This window comes from Protopterus annectens, chromosome 6.part0, assembly GCF_019279795.1.
Source record: "Protopterus annectens isolate FY-2018-M chromosome 6.part0, PAN1.0, whole genome shotgun sequence".
Classification (NCBI taxonomy): domain Eukaryota; kingdom Metazoa; phylum Chordata; order Ceratodontiformes; family Protopteridae; genus Protopterus; species Protopterus annectens.
This window is the reverse complement of record NC_056737.1, coordinates 394,649,884-394,672,458: the sequence shown is the minus strand read 5'-3', so window position 1 is coordinate 394,672,458 and position 22,575 is coordinate 394,649,884.

The window sequence follows — 22,575 nt, the reverse complement described above, 5'->3', positions numbered from 1 at the left end:
TGTACCAACTCACTCCAGTAAGCCTTGACTGTTTAGTTATACTACCAATTGGATAATAATATTGCACAGTAATAATTGGACACCCTTTTAAGAGCCTTTGAGTAGCTGATAATTATTGGCTGGATGATGGCAGGTGGTACTACTCTATAGTCTGGGTGATAGGGGCACAGCTAGAGAACCTGTGCCAGCCTTTCCCAGGAGTGTCTGTGTGGTTGTATAAACTATTATCTCAAAGTGTGTGCATGTCAGCTACTTGGACAGGGACACAAAGCACTGGTTGGACAGAGAGGGTGCTGGAGGTTTTAGCTTGCCCAGCTAGGCTGAGATCTGGACCCTATAGCTGTAGAAGTGGGAAGTCTTATTGGGGACCTGGAGAGCAAGGGAGTGACCAGCCCCAGACTGACTGTGATCGCAGTGTGCTCTTAAGGGAAATTGCACTTTACTGTGTGTATTTGTTATCCTTTCCTTCATATATGAGATGCCCTCTCTGATGTTAGTGGTGAGGCTTGAGGCTCCTTGATTGCTAGGCCAGGGTACAGGCGTCACATATTAATTGTTTGATAGTGGTGGGATATCCACATCACATATTAAAGGTTTGGCCACAGTGGGATATCCACATCACATATTAACTGGTTGGCAAATATTAATTGGCTTGTAGTGGTGTGGGTAGAGTGAATCCCTGTAGCTTGTGTACACTGAGCTTTGAAGGTGTTTTGTACTCTAAAACAGCCATGCAGTGAATACTCAAAGTTCAGATCACAATTGTTTTATTTCTTTTGTTAGCTTAGTTAGTCAGGGTGAGCAGGCAGCATGTCAGCAGAGGAGTATGGAAAGCTGACAAAGAGCCAACTGGTGGAGATGTGCCAAGCTAGGGGACTGGTGCATGGAAACCTGACTAAGGCAGACCAGATTGCAGCCTTGGTTACAGCTGCATCAGAAAATAACAACCAGGAGGACAATCAGACTGGCAGTGGGGATATAATACCCTCAAAGAATGGACAGCTCAACCTTTCTGCAGAGGACTTAAAAATCCATCTGAAGCTAAAGAGACTTGAGTTGGAGGCCAGGCATTTGGAGATAGAAGCCGAGGAAAAGGAGAGGCAGAGGAAGCATGAGAGAGAAATGCGGACTCTTCGCCAGAGTCATGGAGATAATGGGGAAGGGAGTAACTGGACCCCAGAAGCACAACAGGTCAGAAAATATCTTCTGCAGTTTAAAGAGGGGGATAAATTTGATAGTTTCATCCATATGTTTGAGAGGGTATGCAAACAGTATGGTGTTGACCAAAGGCTCTGGGTACGATTCCTAACCCCTTACCCTATGGTAAAGCTGTAACTATTGTCAAAAATGTCTAACTTTGCATGTTTTGATTATACTGTTGTTAAAAAGCATTTGTTAGACTTGTTTAAGCTAACACCTGAAATGTACAGGAAAAAGTTTTGTGAGCATAGACGCAAGGCAGGTGAAAGTGTGTGTGAATATGTTGCTGAACTGAGCATTTATTTCCTTAGGTGGGTGAGTGGATATCAGGTCACCACTTTTGAAGGGTTGGCAGATCTTTTGGTGAGGGAACAAGCCCTTAGAACTTTGCCTGAGGACATGAGGATCTGGTTAGCTGATAGACAATGTGCTACTTCAGGTTAGTTGGGGAAGAAGGGAGATCTATACCTGGTAAGTAGGGCAGCCCTGCACAGGAAGGGGACCCCTCAGTACTGCTCATGGGTCCAAAGAAACTCATGGTGGACAGCACAGACTGCCCCAACAGAATCTGCCAGTAGCATGGGGAAGCCACTAGTCCAGATACACGTCCTGGAGCTAGGGTTAAATGTTTTGAATGCAACCAGTGGGGCCATGTAGCATACAGGTGTCCATGGAGGCAAGGCAGGGAACAAAGGGTAAGGGAGCCAGTAAGTGTGAAAGACAAAATGCCAATAGTAGGTTGTCTTGAGACAACAGGGTTACTAAACTATCATCCTGCAGATATCCTGAAAGGGAAGGATTTGGATGAGGCAGTACAATGTGCTTATGCAGTTACACTCAGTGAGGCTAGTGGACAAGCATGTGGGTCTGGTAGCCTGGGGGAGACCCAGACAGACTGCATACTTGCAACCAGGATTGGTGAGGTTGTTACTTCAGGGAGGGGGCTACTCTGTAGCAGTGAGACTGAAGGTGAGCCACAGCTGCTTGGGGGTATTGCTGGTCCCTTGGACAGAGTAACTGCAAAGGTAGAGGTGAGTAGTAGTACCCAGGCTGACAGTGAGGCACCACTGTCAGAGGATCCCAGACTTTCTGTGGAAGGGGAGCTGGGAAAGGTTACAAGGAGAGAGTTGAGACAGGCTCAGCTCTCAGACCCTACATTGCAAGGCTTGAGGCAGGTAGCTAGGGAGGCACCTGATTCTCAAGGAAAGGGGGGAATCTGTATACTGGGACAAAGGGTTACTATACAGAGAGTGGACCCTTGAGGGAGGGCTAGCAGGTGAGAGAGTACAGCAGTTGGTAGTGCCTAGAGCCTACCATCTGGCGCTTCTAGCCATAGACCATGATATTCCTTTTGCAGGTCATATGGGCATAAAACGTACAAAGAGACATATTATGCAGAACTTCTATTGACCTGGAATTTCCAGAGATGTAACAGGGTACTGCAGGACCTGTGAGCAGTGCCAAAAGTTAGGCAAGGCAGGAGACAAGGTGAGAGCTCCTTTGATGCCTTTGCCTGTGATTGAGGAGCCATTTCAGAGGGTAGCTATGGATATTGTGGGTCCTCTGAGTACCCCAAGTTCCACAGGGAAAAAATATATCCTAGTGGTAGTGGATTATGCTACACGATACCATGAGACAGTGGCTCTGTCCTCTATTGAGGCAGAGAAGGTGGCAAATGCTTTGTTAGAGAATTTCAGCAAGGTAGGTTTCCCAAAAGAAATACTGACTGACAGAGGTGCCAATTTCATGTCAGAAATGCTGGCTTGCCTGTGGAAGTCCTGTGGGGTGAAGCACATGAAGACCACCCCTACCATCCCCAGACTAATGGTCTTGTTGAGAGGTTAAACTCTACAATCAAGTCCATGCTACGGGCATTTGCAGATCAGTTTAAGAGGGAGTGGGACAAATATTTGCCCCATCTGTTGTTTGCTTACAGAGAAGTTCCTCAGGAATCCACAGGTTTTTCACCCTTTGAGTTGCTGTATGGGCATAGGGTGAGGGGACCTCTAGATTTAATTTGAGATGAGTGGAAAGGTGAGTGCGAGTCTCACAAGGAGTCTGTTGTAGCATACATCCTAAACTCAGGACAAGACTCAGGGAACTCATGGGCTTTGCCCAGGAGAACCTGGCAGAACCTCAACAACAGAAAAAAGGTGTGGAATGACAGGAATGCTTGGGCTAGAGAGTATGCTGTGGGGCAGCAGGTAATGGTTCTCATTCCTGTCAGACACAACAAGCTGCAAGCAACCTGGGAGGGACCCTACAAGGTGGTAAGAAAGGTAAGTGATGTTAATTACATGATAGAACTGCTAGGCAGAAGGCAGGGGCACAAATTGTACCATGTTGACATGATGAAATCTTACCATAATAGGGAGGCCCTTGTGCTGAGCATTTGCAGTGGATTGCAGGAGGAGTCTGAGGAAGATCCGGGGACTGCTCTCCTCCGTGAGGCTCGGGCTGACACCTTAGTGGAAGGGGTAGCAATGTCCCAGCTGTTATGTCCTACCCAGGTTCGAGAAATCTGAGCAGTGTTGCAGGAATTTGGGGACATGTTCACTGGGAAACCAGGGTGCACCCACCTGGGGCAGCACCAGGTGGATACAGGACCCCAAAGGCCTATTAGGCATACCCCTTCTAGAGTGCCTGAGAGAGTCAACCAGACTCTGAGGGAGGAGGTACAGGAGATGTTGGAACTAGGGGTGATTCAAGAGTCCAACAGTTTCTGGGCCTCCCCAGTGGTGCTAGCACCAAAGAAGGATGGCAGCACCAGGTTCTGTGTGGTCTACAGGAAATTAAATAGTCACACAGTCAGATGCATACCCCATGCCTAGAACAGAGGAGGCTCTAGAGCAGCTGGGTGGGGCTAAGTACCTTACAACCATTGATCTTACCAAGGGTTACTGGCAGGTGCCCTTGACTACCAGTGCTAGAGAAAAGTCAGCCTTTGTTACTCCTTTTGGCTTGTATGAGTTCACCAAGATGCCCTTTGGAATAAAAAATGTCCCAGCAACTTTCTGGAGGCTGGTAGATCGCATCCTAGAAGGAGCAGGAGGGTTTGCTCTTGCTTACCTAGATGATATTGCTAGTTACAGCTATTCCTGGCCAGAGCACCTTTAGCATGTCAGGGAGGTGCTGGGCAGACTACAGAGGGCAGAGTTGACCATTATGCCGAGCAAATGTCAGATGGGTATGGCAGAGGTCTCCTACCTAGGACATAGAGTGGGGAGTGGTAATATAAGGCCAGAACCTGCCAAAGTGGAAGCCATTCAGGCATGGCCTGCACCTGTTACCAAAAAGCAGGTGAGGGCATTTTTAGGGAGAGCAGGGTACTACAGAAAGTTCATCCCCAGTTATAGTACCATAGCTGCTTTCCTCACAGACCTGACAAGGAAGAACAGATCAGATAAGGTAGTGTGGACCCCAGCATTTGAGCAGGCATTCCAGAAGCTTAAAGAAGCTTTGGGAGGACCCCCTGTGTTAGCCAGTCCAGATTACAGCAAATAATTTGTTGTGCAGGTGGATGCTTCAAACCATGGGGTGGGGCTGTACTTAGCCAGATTTCTTCAGAAAGTGAAGAGCACCCAGTGGTTTATCTCAGTCGTAAGCTCCAACCCAGGGAGGAATGCTATGCCGCTGTAGAAAAGGAATGTCTAGCCATAGTGTGGGCACTGCAGAAACTTCAGCCTTATCTGTATTGAAGACAATTCACTGTAATGACCAATCACAACCCCCTAATATGGTTAAACAGAGCCAGCCAGAAAAATGTCAAGTTGCTAAGATGGAGCCTGGGGTTACAAGTCAGTGCAGCACCACAGTGGGAGTAGCAATGCCAATGCGGATGGGCTCTCAAGACAGGGAATGGGGTAAGGTATACTCAGACAGACCTAACTCCCTCAAGCAGCATTTCTCAAGGGTCACTTGCAAAACTAGCCTGAGTTCCCCGGGGGGGGGGGATGTGTAGGCTGCCAGCATTAGCCAGATAGAATTTTGCAGATAATTCTGTCATTTGTAAATATGAATGTAAACTACAGGCTTGTTGTCTTAAATGTAAAGAAATAGTGTTACCTGTGGAACTGAGAAAAGTGTGACAACAGTGCAGTCTGCTGACCAAAGTAAAGCATGTTGTGACGCTTTGATCTAAAGTCGGTTCCAGCCTGTCTAGATGAAGACATTCTTTCTATTGTTTTAACCAAGAGTTAAATTGCTAGATATAAACATGCAAATGTATTTTTATTGCTCTGTTTCTTGACCAACTGCAAGATAATAAAAGGAGATGTTAAGAATGGAAATGCAGTTTCTGTTAGCCTGGGAACCCAGGGAAGTGTGAAGAATGATGTAATGTGTAGCCTGGGAACTCCAGGAAAGTGTGAAAAATGATGTAATGTGAATCAGAACTGCAATTTCAATTTAAACAGAGAGAACCAGAGAAGATTAAGCATTTTTGTCTTGACCATCCAACTCATCAACACTCTGCCTGTTTTCTTATGCACGTTATCTTAGACTTGTGTTTTCTTTTGGAAATGGCTAGAAACTAGAATGATTAGACTAAGTGTTTTTCTGTAATGTCAGAACTGTACTACTGAATTATTTTTTGTCTGTGATTTCTGAACTTTTGACTAGCACTGTGTAGTAAGAAGTATTGTCTTGTGTTTTATTATTTATTATTAAATATTTTAAAAACTTTCAACTGTGGCTGTTTTGTGTAGAGATAATTTAAGCTCTAGAGTACATTGCATATTTATAGTGATTACTGTACCAAGTCACTCCAGTAAGCCTTGACTGTTTTATACAAGGTAAAATGTATATTTAAATAAATATAAATGCTTTTGTTTTTTTTAATTTGCATATACATTTTACCTTGTATAACACTGGCTCATTAAATTTCTCAAGTTATATTAATTGGTTTTATAATAATTATCTCATCTTAATTGACAGTTTTATTTTAACTGGGAACTCTTGGGGTTTCTTTGTCTGAAGAAGTTCATGTATTTCCTGAACAAAAGTGCTAACAATAAACTGGTTGGAATTCTACAGCTTGCTGCCTATCTTTGTTTTTGTTTTGGTTACAAGTTTATTCTTTATTAGAATTCCATAAACATAACTTCATCTACCAACTACTATTTAATTCATTAATCATGACATAAACATCCATATAACAGTTAACTTAGGGCAGCATGACCCAGCTCACCCTGATCAAGTAAGCAGCATCCTTACCTCCACTTGCTTACTTTACTTATCAAGTAGCGTCCCACCACTCACTGTTTTTCCCAGCTCATTGAAATAACGATCCAACCAAATAAGCAGTGTCTTCACCTCCACTTACTTACTTATACATGGCAAGCAGTGTCCAATCACTCGTGCATTTCCCAACTCATTAAAATGAACCTCCAACACCAAGGGGGAACAGAAGAAGAACAAGCCTGGTCCTCTTCTCTGCCCACCAGCCTGACCAGGCTGTTCCCCCCTCCTTCCTTCCAAAAAATTTGTAACAAACTTTCCAAAACAAACCCAACCATACCTAAAAGGTTGAATCAAAGTCATTTAATGTACGCCATACCCTCTGAACCAACTGAATCCCTGTCATCAACCTCCCTGTGGACTAACAACATTTGCCAAAGCAACCAGTTGTCTAACTAGCTGACTTAACAGAGACCCATAATAGACACAGCTCCAAACATTGCCCCTATAAACTTTAAAGTTGTTAGAGCAACAGGGCTTGTGGTAACTTTTTTTTTTGCAATGCTTGACATCTGAAACTTAAATGTCATCACTTAGGGACTTACTAGAAAACACAAACCTTATGTGGAACAACATGAGACAAAGTCCAAACACCCTGCAAAATCCAGACAGCTAAGAGGCACCAGTAAATCATGGGCTTTCAGCTGAACGTGTACAGTTGTGAAGTATGTTGCCACCCCACACAACAGGTGTGTATTAGTATGGATCCTCTGAGAGGTACAAATGTCTGCCACTATTCTCTAATGTCAGGGTCAATGAGTCATCAACATTGCAAAGAATGCAACGAGCCTACAGACCCCGGCAGCACTCTTCCCCTAGGGCCATTACTGCCACACCACACCTGCGCAATACATGGCAACTACTCAGTTTGCCTGTTGCCTGCACAGTCAGTCTTTGTTCGGGGGCTAGAACGAAGTATTTCCATATTTCCAGTCACAATATGGATCCAACTACTACAGCAGGACATAAAGGTACCTAAATTAGGGAGGGACAATGCCCACAATAGTGACTGATCTCAAACACTGCTCCTGGAAACTCAGCAAGTCACTGGAATAAAAAACTGAAGGTAGCATGCCTTGTCTGAAAATGAGTGACTCCATCCCTGCAGTATACCAAAGTACGGGCTGCCTACCTCTCAAATGTCCAGACCCCTGCCCCACAGCTCCTTACCTCCACTTGCTTACTTTACTTATCAAGTAGCGTCCCACCACTCACTGTTTTTCCCAGCTCATTGAAATAACCATCCAACCAAATAAGCAGTGTCTTCACCTCCACTTACTTACTTATACATGGCAAGCAGTGTCCAATCACAAAGTTCATGGTTGCCTGTATTTATGTGGCAAATCAGTGAGCAGTAAATTCACTAACTAATGAGAGGCATTAAGTTCAGACTTCCTATCCTTCAGAAAATGTATAGTAATGCAAGACATTTTATTCCAGCAACTTCAAGTCTACAAGACAAGTATTTCAAATCTTGTCCCCATTTCTGGCACCTTGCCCCCTCCCCATTATTTTTGTCCCTGTCCAGACTCTTTGTAATATGAGGTTGACAGCTAAAATGGGCTTAAGTAAAATCATGGCTCTCACAGGGCGGTTATCACACTATGCACATGAGCGATTAAAACTGTAGTAATGCAATCTTTTACCCATGAATGGGGCACCGGTGGTAGATGAAGTAGGAACCACCAAAAAGAAATTATTGCCTAAAGGCTGCTAATTCCAATGACTAATGGTAAACAGTTTAAACAGCAGTGCTTTCCAGCTAGGTACACCATATGGGGCTATTGTGAGACAACTACCAAGCTGTGTACATGAACTGACAAAACACCAGAAGGTTACTACACGAAAAATACCAACAAATAAAACTTATCTCTGACTTCTAGCCTTTTGCCTTCCCTGTCTCGGAGTGAATAATATAAAACTATGCATAAACCAGTTGCCCATCTCTGAACAGGTGACAGCAGATCAGAATCCTCATCCCAACAAAGTCACGCCGTGTAAAAATATGTTACTGTTCCCTTACTACTATGGCATAAACCACTAGTAAACACCCAGCATCTCACTACCAAATTGAAGCATAGGCCACACAAGGGGATACAAACTGGGCTGGAGAGTGCAATGTTATGGGGGTTATAACACCCTACGACCAAGAAAGGACATGACCACATCACAGTTCTCCCAGATATCTCAGACATATATCCAGGCCACTGAACAAACCCAACCCCGCCAAGAGAAGGAAAAAAAAATTAATTATATTCATCTTATACAGACTGCCTGTCTCCTGCAACCTTGACCCACCAGTAACCCGAGGCCTACCTGTTCCACAGGAATACCTACAGGTCGTCGTGGATGTAACACTTGCCTTAGCAAGTTCACACCACAAAACTTATTCAGCCCCTCCCTACACTTACCTCACTTCTTCAATTCATCCTACTTTCCTATTTAACCTCCCCCCCAACTAGCTTCTTCCATGACCTTCTTGAAATCTATTATTATTTCACTCTAACTGAAGATGTCTCTGGACGGTCTGTTGCCAAACCTCATTTTTCAAATACTAACAACTGTTTGTTGTATAAATATATATGTACATGTATATACAGTATTGTTATATGTATACACATATTACATATATTATATTTCCCTCTATCTATGTAAATGAACAGAAGGATAGATTATATTGGTATAGTTGTATTTTGAACACACACACACACACACACACACACACACACACACACACACACACACACACACATGCACACACATATCTCACACATCATAAAATATATATGTGTGTATATGTGTGTGTATCTGTGTGTATCAGTTCTGAACCTGAGTTGGTACAGAAAGTGTGGGATTTGCTAACATGCAAGTTAATGGTATCACCTTGAATCACACTGCAGATATCATTGACTGTGGGATGGTTCACCAAAATAAATAAATATTTATGTAATATGTGCTGTACAGTAAGTGACTGTGCTAATTGTGCTTCCTATTATGCCAGCAACCCAGTGGTCTAAAAGATGACAAAATGAGCATAGGCGAATTTTCTAACTAATGAACTACTTCAGGCAGGATGGTAAAAAATTTCTCTTTACTTCTGTACACTCTCACAGAGATAACTAGTGAATCTGTTTGGTTAGTTACAGCTCCAAAAGTCATATCTTAAGTAACGTTACTAAACCAGTTAAATATAACACAGCTAAATGCTACATATACTACAGCACAGTGTGTTCACCTTTACCCTGCATTTAATGTGCAGCACTGCTGTTCAATGACACAGCTCTAAGTACATGCTGCAGTACCAGGGAACTTCACTGAGTCAGTCTGTTGGCTTTAGCAAGCAGTGATCGGTGTCTTTATCCCACAGAAAGTATTAGAAGTGTTCTGAATAGAAGAGTTATGAAGGGCAAAGACAGAGCTCTTTTCTGCCAGTCTAGGATAATGTACAGTAATACAGGTGTTAAGTATACAACTGTGATAATATACATTAACACAGATGTAGGTATACAAATGACACCATATTGTCTCATAAGACATTATTTGATATAATGCAAGTCAAAAATATATGAAAGAAATATGCACAGCAGAACCAGGCATTTATATACATTCCAGTTAAAAGAAAACTTGTTCAACTCGATTTTATCAATATGGTATAGATGCAATAATTTTTTAAATGTAATAATTTTCACTAGATTTGACCTACCTGCAAGAATGCTAACAAAGTAGGATAATTTTCTTGATAAAGCTGATTATATATTAAAGCGGATGCTTTAGAATATATGTGAGTGGATACATAGTATAAAATTAGTATGGTATAGTGGAATGTTTGGAAATAGAAAGTAAATGCTGTTACTTTTAAAGTAATCTAAAGGATTATAAATATACCATGACTGCTGTTTATTCCTGTCATCACTTTAGCATAAGTTATGTGCTCCGACAGCATTAGTATAAGACATTAGTATAATGCATGCACTTCTGCTTCACTAGAAAGATGTATATGTATAATTAAAATGGTGTATGTTTTAAATAGCACCCCTACTATGCAGTGTAACCTTCAAGTTTATTTTCCCCAAGAATTATATTCATACTTTAAAATTCAAACATCCTACATTATGGAATGTTTACAAACCCTTTATGAGAGAAAAAGTAATGTATTCTATCCTAGGTCCGGGTTGATATCCCTTCCATTTCTGGTTTTACAAGCAGCTTCTATAGCAGTGTTGACAGTGTTGTACTATCCCCCCTATTAGCACAGTTGAAGTCTATGATTGTCTCAACATTATCTTCTCTAGATTAAAATGGAATGAGAAAGCCATATATTTTCCCACAAGTTCTGACCTCAGGCCATTAGCTTGGTAGTTGAATCCCTGCACTTTTTATCACATTGCTGATCTTTTGTTCTGTGCAGCAGTTATCAGAAATTGTGACAATACCCTGGGGTCTGTCTATAAACCATGCTTGTAGTAACTCAACCACTATGTCTGCTGAACATTATTTTACCTTCTTCCAAAGATTTTTATCTATCTTTTAAGTTAACAATTCAATGAGTTTTGAAACTAAGGCACAGACATGTAATAAGCAATATGCCATAGAAACCTTTAATAATACAATAAGAAACTAAAGGCTTTAGAGAAAAAAAATGTATATAGTCGTTGCTCAGTTTCATGGCTGAAATGAATTCTGTTTCTAAACCAGCAGAGAAAAATATCATGGAAAATTAATTCAAACCTATCACACACAAGAAATGAAAGTGAGTAGGCAAAAAAGTTTGCTTTATTTTTTATTGGTAATAATTACTTCACTCGTAAGCCACCTGCCCCCCAACTTTTTTACTCAGCTACTTTATAGAGGCTGTGATAATAAGATAAACCTTAAAACATAAGAAAAAAGTATCTCTTTTAAATTAAATATGCTTAATATTGATACAGTAAGTATTTTTCATCTATTTCTAAAGATGCTTGGCTTTATAAGGTCAAGTAACAGGTGTATTTTCTTTCTGCCATTAGAAAACAGTGCTGTTCAGCATACAAAGATATATTAGGTTTGTTTTATTATGTAACAGCTTGCCATAGATGGTGGCATGGTACAACAAAGGACTAAATTCTACATTGATTTTCACATGTAAGTCCTGATAAAATGTCATATATTCCAAGTAATGATGTATACTGCTAAACTACTGAGAACTTAACATCAACAACATCAATAATAAACCAGTAGTAATATCAGACTAGTGATTAGCTGAAAGTAGTTAGCAATGGGCAGGCAGGTTTAGAAATGAACTTAAGTTTCCCTAAAAACTTGTTAAATGCAGCAAATATCATATACATATATATATATCTATATATATATATATATATATACATATATATATATATATATATATATATATATATATATATATAGGTTCACTACTAAGTCTCGAATTATGGAATCTCGAGACTCTGAAGCCCGAAGACCAGAATCTTGAGATTCATAATATCAAAATTAAAAAAAAAAACATTTTTAACACATATGCAGGGGGGCAAGCCCCCCCACACCCCCTGCAAGTTAAATATACCAACTCCAAGATCACACCACATTAGAGTGAATGGCAAAATAGTGCTGTGCAGAGCGGAATGGAAATTTTGCCGTTCACTCCACTGTAGTGCGATCTCGGAGTTGGTATATTTAAGTGCAGGGGGTGGGGGGCACAGCCCCCCACATGGGGGGTGCAGGGGGGCTGTGCTCCCCTGCATATACCTTCTAAATGTTTTTTTTTCTTTTTATTTATTTATTTTTTTAATTTCGATATTACGGAATCTTGAGATTCTGGTCTTAAGGGCTTCAGAGTCTCAAGATTCCGTAATTCAAGATTAAGGAGTGAACATATATATATATATATATATATATATATATATATATATATATGGATCTACTTTGTTTCATTGAAAGCTCATTTCACTGAATTTCAGTTCACTGTCACCAAATCGCTTAAAGCTCAAATTACTGAAAACTCATTTCACTAAAGTGAAGTACTGGCACTGTGTAGTGTACTGTAAGGCAACTAAAAGGCATATGCCCTTTTCCCCATTGTAGTGCGATCCTAGGGGGGGGTGTAGGGGGCATAGCCCCCACCTAGTTTGGGTTTATATTGTCTTCTGGAAAGAGTTAGTCATTGGTGTTGTAAGTGTGCATGTTTTTGGTTTAAAATGTATTGTATTGAAGCTTTCAGTGAAATATAATATAAAACAAAACTAGATGGGGGCTATGCCCCCCACACCCCTGAATGATGGGGGATGTGTTCCCACACCCACCTAACTATTTATACTAACTCCAGGATAGCACTACAGTAGAGAAAAGGGTATATACCTTTTAGTTGCCTTACAGTACTCTAAACAGTGCCAGTACTTCACTTCAGTGAAATCAGATTTGGTGAAATGAGTTTTCAGTAATTTGAGTTTTCAGCGATTTGGTGAGGGTGAACTGAAATTCAGCTTTAAATGAAACAAAGAAGACCTATATATATATATATATATATATATATATATATACCTATATAAAATACCTTCAGCTTGATGAAGCAGTAGCTTACTTCAATTCTAAATTAGACACCAACCCCTGCTAGTATTCCACTTTTCAAATACAACCTGTATCTACATCCCTCATCAGTGCCCTCCTTTCAAAACTCAAACTGCTCAATATCTTCAAATTGCAGCTCATAAAGGTGGAAACTCAACAGAACTTTCTCTGCATGGACATCTTCTCATCTGCTATCTTTATAGATCTTTCTAATGCATTCAACATGGTTAATCATCAAATTCTCTTGAATCTTCTAAAATCTCTCTCACTTGATACTCATATTACTAGATTACTCTTCCTAAATTATTTCACATTGTGCTATTCTGATTCTATATCTCTGTATTTCCTCCCCTTTTTTCTTTCTGTCTCATTGTACCATCACTAATAATTTAACTGTTGTTGTATTCTAATTATTTTATCTGTTATTGTTAACATAACCAAACAATTTTATATATATATATCTACATATCTGTATATGTCATTTGATTTAAAAGACAAAACTCATCAAGCACTACTGGTTTAAACTCACTTCATCAAGCCAGCATAACTAAAAACAAAAGAAAAAAAGAAAAATGTTTTTTATAGGGGGCAAGTCCCCCATGAACCCCCCCATGAGGGAGTTAAACTGTCCCCAGCTCCCCGTTACTTATATATGACAACTCCATGGTCATATTATAGTGGAAGAAAAGAAAAATAATGAAAGTGCAATAACAGCCAGCACAACTCAGGGCACTGCGATAATGCAAACTGAAATGTTACTTATAAATCGTTAAAAACATTCATTCCAGTCAACGAAAAAAAAAACGTTCTTTATTATCAGAGTTATAACTGATAGAATGTACTAAAGACAATCATTAGATTGAATGTGATTAGATGACTTTTTTCAACAATATGTGATTAGATGAAGTGATGGACCATGTGAATGAAACATACGTATATATATATATATATATATATATATATATATATATATATATATATATATATATATATATATATATATCAATATATATATATATACATTATATATATATATGATTAGATTAATTTACATTGTCAATGAACATTGATCAACATTAAGTACTTAAAACCAGTTCATCAGCGAATAGCAAAAAAAAAAATTGGACTTACATAATTGCAAATTTAAACAAATGCATTATATTTGAAATCACCTAAAAGAACTACAGATATTACTTTAATGTGGTGGGCTGTGTCCCCTATACCCCAGAAATTAAACATACTAACTTTACGGCTGCACATCCATGGAGAAAGAAGATAACTCCTAGTAATATTTTACATTCGAACAGTATCAATCGACCACTGTAGCCACCAATGAAAATTATCAAAAGCACAGGCACACAAACGTGTGTCATGGCCAAACCCATATACATATATGTATATATATATATATATATATATATAGAGAGAGAGAGAGAGAGATTTCTCTGTCTATTTATGTAATATGTTGGACAGGAAGCAGACAGTCTTGCATTTTAGCTGCAGCAATATATATGAAGCTGGGGGCAGATGCAGGGCAATGGCTATATTCCAGAGAGAGTTTATTAAGAACGGGAGCACCACAGTGAGGCAGATTCATGAAACTGAAATTCTTGGGAAGATCTCTAAGGTGAAGAGAGGTCCTTGGATGATCATTAGGATCGAGGAATGAGTTTATGCTGAGTGCTTGAAGAAAATCCATTTGGAGGATTACCTTGAGACTGGAAGAAGAATATACATTTGCCTGGCATATGTGGAAGGTAAAAGTAAAGATAAGTTACCCAGAGTCATTTAGGAGTAGCTACCAACCTGGATATTTGCCTTTATTTTATTTGTTGCTTGACTGAGTGATAGATTGATCTGTCTATCTATCTATTTGTCTATCTATCTATCTATCTATCTATCTATCTATCTATCTATCCATCTATCTCTCTATCTATCCTTTGTTGCCCAGGTTATTCACCTAGGCTAGCGGCCTCTTTACAGGTGAGATCCAAGGTGGTATTTATACTACTAGTCAAAATTTAGCTAAAGCATCAAGAAACTTCCCCTATTCTTTTCAACATTGTCACAGGCTGTAAGGTAGTTGCACTGATCACTGAAAGAGAATGGAGGAAAAGACAAAAAGCATTGTGATAGCAAGTGACACTGGAAGTGTTCAAAATGTTGAGTTATTAAAAAAAAAATAAAGAATTACAAATAATGTGGATGAAAGTGGACCATACTTGATTGCAACAAAACTGGATAAGGATGGTTTAGAAAGCAAGTTTTGTATAAAATGATGGAGCAAAACATTCCATCAGATGACACTGCATCATTTGGTTGGATGTAGTTCTGTGATGCTTTCCTGAGGAACAAGAAAGCATGGAAAAGGAGGGTTTAATGGTAACAAAATGGTAAAAAAGATGGATTCATACTCTGTTAAAGGCTGTAATAGCCGAGGCGCTCGAGAATTCTGCATTGGTTTTACAGTAAAACAATTTGTTTTCATCTTGTATTCACTGACCTTTTTGTTCGTGGTAACTACCTATTTTCAAAGGGTGCAGTGGGTATACTAGTTTAATAGAAACTATATTGCACAGAGATGAAAGCACTGAGAAAGCTGTTTTGAGACTGAGACAAGTTAAGCAAAGGGTAACCGAAAATTCATATACTTCTGTTGTTGCAGATAACAGAAAGAATGTCAGTAGTAAAACTAGAGTACTTACATTAAACCAGCTTGCTATAATTTTTGTTGGAAAATAAGAAAGACTGCCCTATAGAAAGGTATTTTATATGGGACAATTTGGTGATTTCATTGGGAGTTACAACTGTAGTAGGTATTGAGGTTTTTATTTGCATCAGTATGGAATATTTTGGTGAATTGAAATCTGAGATGTATGAAAAAGCAGAAAACTTTGCTATATACATATATATATATATATATATATATATATATATATATATATATATGTATATATATATATATATATATATATATATATATATATATATATACATACATACTTTTGAAGGAAAAAGGACCGTGAGCCTTGAAATGCTTATGTTATTAAAGGGACAAGCACATTTTTAAAAAAGAAAGCAAACATTCAGTTCAGGACATCAGAAGTGACTGATGATGAGTTAAAAATGTTATTTTTAAATAAATATAATAATATTTTTGATGTTAAAAATTTGCTGACAGAAAATTAAGTAATGATGGATTGGAAATATGTGCGTCTCAACACAAACAAATGACAAAACTATATATTTGCCATGTATGATAATTGTGAATGGGAAAAAAGGTATGCTTAGGTATTGGGGATAGCCAAAGATGTGTTGCTGATATGAGGCAGGGAATAATTTAATAAGTGAATCTGTAAAAAGTAAACACTATCAATGTGGATAAACAGACCATGTGGTGAATAATTATAAGAAATTTTGTAGAAAATGCAGTAGTACAGAACATTACTGGTATTACTGTAAACATATATTTGAAGAAAAGGTGACTTTAAATGATGAGGATAACATACAAAGTGAGAATGATATAAATTAGAGTGATAATTGTAATATGTGAAGAAAAAATGTAGAAAATTGCAGTGAAAATTCTTTTGTTGAAGTTCTAAATCAATATGAAGAATTAAGCAGAAAAAAGCAGGAAGAAAGGATGGGAACAAGGGTAAGATGATGATGAAAAAGGGACAACTTGAAAACGAGTAAGGAAAAGGGAAAATAAATTACTTGAGAAATCTGTTAAGAAGGAAAGGGCTAGTACTAGAATAATCTCAATGAATGTTAATAGTTTGATAAATGGAAAAGAGAAAAATAATTATAAAAAGGGTATAGTGCAGAACCAAAGATGTGCTATAATTTATTTACAGAATATGAGATATATGGATGAAAATATAAAAAAAATGGACATAAGTGATACAGAGGGAGATAAAAAAAGAGTTTTGTAGAGGGTGTATGTTTAGAAATTGCTATGCTAATCAAAGAATAAGTAAGATATGTTACATTAGAGACAGAAGAAAAGTCTGGAGATTGATAGGTATATATATATACACACACACACACACACACACACACACACACACACACACACACACACACACACACACACACACACATGTGTGTGTGTGTGTGTATACATATATGTATATGTATATATATATATATATATATATATATATATATATACATATATGTATATATACATATATATAAATATATGCATATGCATACATCCAGAAATATAAAAGAGAAGAACTTTTTCAGGAACTTAAAACATATGTGTTACCTAAGCTGCATATTATTATAATGGGAGAGCTCAATTGTAATTTAAGGTAGGTCTGCCATGAAAGAAGACAATTGTTTAAACTGGGCAATTATAGCTGGGTAGGAAAATAGATTTACATATAAAAACGAAATCTGAAAACTGAAATTGACTATATTATTTTTTTTCAGATTGTTTATGAGAAAGAAACATTAGAACAAAAGAACTGTTTTTCTGATAATTTCTTTATTAGGGCCAAGATAACTAATGAAGATTATATCAAAAAATGAAAGAAAATTAATGTTTTAGTTGGTGAAGTACAGAAGACTCATTTTTAAAGAATATGTTGAAATATTATGGCAAGATCATTTTACTATGAAACCTTGTTGCAGTGATATAGAACAATGGTGGTTACAATATAAAGAGAAGTATAGAATATAATTTTTAAAACTAGAACATTTATTTTGAAAAGAATCAAAATGGAGATATGACAATGCAAAGAAAGGGAGAAGATGTGTCTCATTTCCTATGAAAAAAGTTAAGAAAGATAATGGTTGAATTGAAAGAATGAAAGGTGAGGATGGTTTTAGAGAAATACAGTATGAAAGAAATAATAAAGTAGAAGGATATTTTATTATGATGTATGCTGAAGAAGAAAATAACCAGATTGATACATGGAATATTAAACAAATAGACAAAATAATGCAAAAGACATCAAGCGAAGAACAGAATTGAAAGGAGATGAATGGTGAGATAGAAGAAATCAACAATATGAGTATGCTAGGTCAAGGTGGAATAACATATGAATATTACAAGGAAATGAATGATGAAGAGAAAAACGGTTTTGGAAGTATTGAATTATTGGTCAGAATATGGTGTAACAGACAAAAGATTATGCAGTGGAGTTCATAGGTTCATAGGTTCATACTAGGCTATCTGCCCTAGGGCATTTATAAGCCTAGCCAGAATGTGTTTGGCTTTCACCACCCATTTTAAATTAATTTTGCTATGCCCTTTTTCAAGATTAGTATACTGTGCCTCTGTCTAACAGTGACACAGAAGTGATACCCGGGGTAAACCTACGATCTCCCATCCACTCATCAAGATTCCTCTTGAAGAGAGTCAGTGAGGGACTCTGCCTAACCTGGACTGGGATTTTATTCCATAGTGAAGGGAGCCTCTGGGTTATGAATCTGTCCCTCCAGCATGTCCTATTTATTTCAGTGCTGAGGTTCAAGTCTCTCGAGCGCATAGCTAGATGGGATTTGGATTTTCTGAGGAGCAGCATGTCCATTAATTCCGGGTTGGACATGGCTTTATACGTCAGGCACAGATCGCCTCTGAACAGGTGGTATGCCACTGAGTAGAGCTGGAGTTTCTTTAACCAGGCAGCATATGGCATCTGTTTGAGCCCTTTGATCCTCTTGGTGAGGTACTTTTGGGGTCTTTCCAGTTGCTGCAGGTGTCTGGTAAGGTACATCCCAAAAGGGCATTGTACTCATTTATGGGCCTGATGAGGGATGAGTAAAGAGGCACGATGACCACCCCTGATCTAGATGTGAATCCCTTCATGATTAGGTGGTCTATATAAAATATTTTTCTAACCACTTTGGCCACGTGGTTGTCAAATGAGAGATTGCTATCAACTTGGGTCCCCAGGTCCCTAATTACTTCTTCTGTACTTAATGGATTACCACCTATGTGGTAATTTGTGGGCACTTTGTTTTTGCCAAAGGGGATGACTATACACTTTTTGGCATTTAGCTTGAGGCCATGGCTCTGGCACCAGTTGTCTGTTTCTATGAGGCCCTTTTGGAGGATGCTTGTGTCGGTTGGAGAGTCGATTATGGTGCCCAGTTTGCAGTCATCTGCGAACTTGGTCAGCCACAGTCCTTCCATGTTGGCCTGTACCTCCGAGAAATATATACCGAACAAGAAAGCTGGTGAGCTTATCTATAATGCCTGAGTGGGGTATTGTATCGAAGGCTTTAGCGAGGTCCAGGTAGGCTGTGTGGACCACCTTCCCCTCGTCAATTGCCTTGGTGACTGTTTCAAAGAAATCAATCAGGTTTAAAAGGCAGGATCTGCCCTTAACAAAGCCGAACTGGGTAGGATCCAGTGTCTGTAGGTCCCCAATATCTTTATTTATGAGGTCCATGATGATCCTTTCCATAGCTTTGCAGACTAAGCTAGTCAGGCTTATGGGGCGATAGTTTCCAGGATCCGTTGAGGCACCACCTTTATGGAGAGAGACCACTGTTGCTGTACGCCACTCTTTGGGCACATATCCTGTAGTAAGGCTGAGATTGAACAGTAGTTTTATGTTTGGGTTTAGCTCTTCTTGGAGTTCATGTAGGACCCAGCCCGGGATACCGTCTGGTCCCATTGATGCTCTGTTTTTTGCTTTGGAGAGGGTGGCTCTTACCTGAGCATCTGAGATGTCAGGGGGGCAGCACTCTGCTGGGATAGATATTTTCCCTTTGGTGGGAGAAGTTTGCTGAACCTGTCAGCTAGGATGTTGGCAATGTCTGTGGGTTCAGTGTATTTTTTGTCATTTTGGACTAATTCTGAGCATATCTGGGAATTACCACCCAGGTTCCTAACATAACTAAAGAAAGCCTTGTGATTATCCTTAGTGTCCTGTGCAATTTTTCTCTCAAAGCTGGCCTTAGACAATTTTATGAGTGCCCGTAGTTTTTTGCTAATACTGATCAGTGATGCCTTCCCTTTTTGGGAGTTTGCTCTATCATTTAGTAGCTTCCTCCTTATATTGCATAGTTTGTTTATGGCTGGGGTCCACCAGACAGGACGTCTGCCTTTGGAGGATTGGGTCTTGGTTTTATTCGGGATCGCATGATCCATGCATTCCTGAAGGTGTTCATAGAATGCGTTTATAAAGGATTCTGTGGTCTGGGCCGTATTTTCCACAGGCCTGGGGGCTTTGAAGGATTCCACCTCAGTTTTGAGGAGTGTGAAATTTGCTTTAGAGAAGTTTTTCACTGTGGTTTTCTGGGCAGGGGGTGGGGTCGGGATGTGAATATCCAGTGAGATTAGTTTATGGTCTGATCTTACCAGTGAGGGATACACTTCTGATCTGGAGCATAGAATCCCCATGTTGGTGATGATCAGGTCCAGTATGTTTTCCCCTCTTGTGGGAGTGGTAACAAGTTGTTCCATAGCATTTGAGTTTATAAATTCTAGGAACCTTTGGGCTAGGGTGTTGGAGCTAGAGTAATGCTCCCAGTCTATGTTTGGGTAGTTGAAGTCACCTAATATAATGGTGTTTAGAGAGACCTTCATATTTTCCAGTGGTCTCAGGAAGGCCGACTGGGGTTCCTGGGTTTGGGAGGGTGGTCTGTAGCAGGCTATAAACTGGAAGGCAGTTTTACCCACTGTTAGTTGCACATGGATAGTCTCTGATGCTTCGTGCTTTGCCACCAACCTGGAGGTGTGGGTATCTTTGGTGAATATCGATACTCCCCCTCCTTTTGTGGTTCGGTCCAAGTTTTGGGGCTGAAAAGCATGGTATGAGGTATAACCTGGTAGTGCTGGGGTGCTCTCAGGAGCCCTGAACCAGGTTTCTGTTACTGCACAGATATCAATGTTCTCCATGCTAAGGAGAGTTTCGAGTGCATGCAACTTGAGGTTTAGACTTCTGGCATTGAGTAGCATTACTCTTAGTTTCTTATCCCTTGTGATACCTATGGAGGTGGGTTTGTCTTTTGAGCCTTGCCTAAAAAGGCACTATAGGGTAGCAAGAGCCTTTGCCAATATCCAAAAGCCCAGGGTGACAGGTGCAAGCCATCCCTAGCTTAAGCATCTGTTGAGCATATCATCCCAAGCTGACAGGCATTGGATCCCCTTTGAATGACACCAGTACTTAAGCCGATTGTTGAAATTGATCATCTTCTCTTCATATTGTGGCATCATTCTTGGTGAGGGTAAGATGCTACTCAAGGTCAGGGTCATACCGGCCTGGGCTACATGCTCAGAGAGCTCCTTTATGTCTCTTTTCATGTAGTCCAGGGAGGCTCAGGTCATTCACACCAGCATGGACAATGACTGAGTCATATTTGTACTTGCCTTGGAGTGACCTGAGTGCTTGTGTTATGTGGCGGATCCTAGCGCCCGACAGGCTGCTCACCGTGACCCTCTCCTTGTTCAGCCTGGTGAGCGGGACGTCCATGTGCCTGACGATAGAGTCACCTATTACAAGTGTATCAGGTGTGTTGTTTAGTCTTAAGGGCTGTGACTGTTCTGCACACTGGCTTTGTGAGATATGTGTTGCACGTGTTTTGTTTTGGGGTAGCGGTTGCTTGGGTGTCTGCTTTGGAGGTCTCTGCTGCTTAGGCAGATCTTTATTTAGAGCCTCTGAGTATGTTTTTGTGTGATTATGTGTTTGGTTTGCTGTCGTGGTAGGTCTATGTGAGACTGGAATTGTAGTGAGTGTGGTTTCCTTCTCCTCCTGACTGGTTATGCCAGTACTGAGTTGAGAGAGCTTAGCCTCCAGTTTGGCTATATGGTTGCATCTCTCACATGTGTTGGAATTTGTTGGGAGGAGGAGAGGGTTGTCTGTGTACATGAGGCAGTTGTAACATTGCCTCAAGATTCCCAGATTCACCAGCTGAACCAGAGAGGAGATTGACAACTGACCTTTGGACATGCTAGAATAATATTGGGAATTCCTTAATAATTGAAAACAAGGGCCAGTGGAGAGTGAGGGTGTAGTGCTTTTAATTTTTAGTGCTGACATATAATTGCTTTAGTGAGCAAGTGCCAGGTAACTTAAGTGCAATGTGTTACATGTAACTTAAATGCAAAAATGACAAACAGCAACTTTCTTTCAAGTGAAACAAGGAAATAAGTACAGTAAGCAATGTAGATATCACTAGTGATCCGCAGAAGTGCTGAGAAGCCGTGTATTAGGTAGAATTAGCGTTCCAGGGAAATAACAAGCAAACAAACAGCAAGCATATAAACAAAGCTAGATTCAGCAGGCCTGGATCTAGTCTATGCTACAGCAAACAAGGTGTACCAATTTCAGTAAGATACAGTTCAAATATTCAGGCACTATAAACCTTTAACCAGAAATTCCCAGCTCAGAAGGGCGGAGTCCAGCCTCTTCTCCCACAAGAGTGCAGACCACGAACCTTCTTAATGTAAAATAACTGGCCTGAAGCCCAAGTTCTTAAACCAGAACAAATTCACTTTAAGAATAACAGACACTGGGCTCTCAATCAGCAGTTCCCAACTTAGAAGGATGAAAGCTACCTGTCCTGCCACCACAGTGCATGCCACAAACCTTCCTAATGTAAACAACTGGTCTGAAG